This window comes from Sitodiplosis mosellana, unplaced genomic scaffold (assembly GCF_009176505.1).
Source record: "Sitodiplosis mosellana isolate CC-2019 unplaced genomic scaffold, AAFC_SMos_1.0 Smas_scaffold_3902, whole genome shotgun sequence".
Taxonomy (NCBI): Eukaryota; Metazoa; Arthropoda; class Insecta; order Diptera; family Cecidomyiidae; genus Sitodiplosis; species Sitodiplosis mosellana.
In genome coordinates this window covers 953-2,848 of record NW_022599144.1, presented here as the reverse complement: position 1 = coordinate 2,848, position 1,896 = coordinate 953, and the positions used below count along the sequence as shown (strand labels likewise).

Here is a 1,896-nt window from a genome sequence, read left to right as displayed (position 1 = left end):
TGATATGCAATTTGATTTCTTGATGTTCAATTTTAGTCGATTGTCCCGGAAATATTTTACAATTTTGTTGAGATCGTTTTGCAGTTCTTGGCAGTCTTCAAAATTTTCAATGTGTTTCCATAGTCTAGTGTCATCGGCAAACGACTGTAATATTGATTCGAGTGTGTGATGTGGCAAGTCAATAATAAATAAAATGAACAGTGTTGCGCCAATTGGGTAGCCCTGACCATGACGGAACTGTCAAAAGAAGGCAAAACGTCTTTATTTTTACTCTGAACATGTTGCATTTTTTTAACGACTTTTTCACTTCTTTGTTCGTGTCCGTAGATAGCTTTACTCTTGATATTCCCCATAGAAATATGTATGAACATAATTACAGTTCGTTTTTACACAATATAGGTTCCCCTATTGCTGACTGTTTTGGACTGGTTGTTCGCGGTAACTCCATTGCTTTGGTGAGACCATTATAGTATATTTATTTCACCGCCAAGTATTGGCTGAATATTTTGACTTCGCATGAAAATGTCACTAAGATTCATATAGAAAACCTGACTTTTTCGTGTTTATTCAATTATTCGTGGGTACTACAAATTAAATATAGCTAGAAAGCCCATGCCTCATAAGCCGAAAAAACCTATTTGCACACCTAATAGGAATAGGATGGAATAAAGTTAGTTCACCAAATACAGTCATACAAACATCTACTTGTTTTATTTATTACTCTACTACTTTGTCTTTTCTACTACTTTGAGTTTTTCGACTATATAATTTTTTTTCAAAATCTGACGACGGTGATGAGTTCTAATAAAATACTCACTAGACTCCGAAGAATCAGAAAATATCAATTGTTGTGACTGCCCTCCCTTTTGAAGGGACAAGAGGCTCCCAAAATCTAAAAATAAAAAAAACAGAATTTTGGGAAAAACAGGACAGAAACACCCTTTCAACCTCAAACCATGGAACAACTACACTTTGTGGAATACTCAAGAAATCGATCCGCTTATATTGCATTATCTAGCTTATGTTGCTATCTTTCCAACGCGCGCGAGTAAACATAGGAACATACTCTTCAAGTATGACCTATTAATTACATCTCAGTTAACTTTAATCCAATTAACTTCACTTTCTTTCATAACACAGTACAACAATTTTTTGGTGATGTTTGCACACATTGGGGGTTTGAATGCACGATGGTAGAGGACCTCAAAACAAACACTTCTGCATCATTAGTTTGTCAGGGAGACGTATTAATAAGAAAGTTATTGTATTTGGCGAATTTTGAGTAAGCCTTTGAATAAAATAGGTCTGAAACATTAGATTTTGTTAGAAATTTATATTGATATATGCATTTTCAGAAAGGCGAGACTTTTCCATAAATTTTGGTACCCCATTCATCAAAATCGGTTGGGTGGTTCCCGAGATATAGAACTAAACGTATTCGAAATCAGTGAAAAATCATCGAAAGAAGTTTTTTACTTTTTGGCAAACTTTGTTTGTATGGAAAAGTATTGGTTTTACTAGTCGAAATTTCATGACATCTCCTCTTTCGGACCACTATAACGTCACGCCAAACTTCAAAAAGCACATATCTGTACACTAGGCAATGTAGATGGGAACAAATCCTATCGATCAAGACCTATCTGCCTCCAAAAACATATTGTTTACTATGAAAAATTGTGTGAAATAGTGATGTTCGTATGGCGTTCGCCGCGTTCGCGTTCGCGTTCGCGTTTTTTGTTCGCTGATTATCTCAAAAAGTTTACAAGGTAATTGAGATCTGTAAATGCTAAAAGTTTTGGCATGTCGAGACAAAGTTCGAGATTTTCGAGAGTGTCAAAAGACGTACATTTGCTCTCTCTGCTCTAAAATATCATAGTTTTATTTAATTTTCAACTA

The 1,896-nt window shown here is 35.0% G+C and overlaps 1 long non-coding RNA gene across 1 annotated transcript; it reads left to right on the top strand.

The window, feature by feature from the left end:
• The first annotated feature begins 790 nt into the window (after positions 1–790).
• On the top strand, positions 791–1,653 carry LOC129571986 (uncharacterized). The gene is made up of 2 exons (XR_008688374.1): positions 791–1,073; positions 1,141–1,653. It is a non-coding gene; the product is annotated as an uncharacterized LOC129571986 (long non-coding RNA).
• The last annotated feature ends 243 nt before the right edge of the window (positions 1,654–1,896 follow it).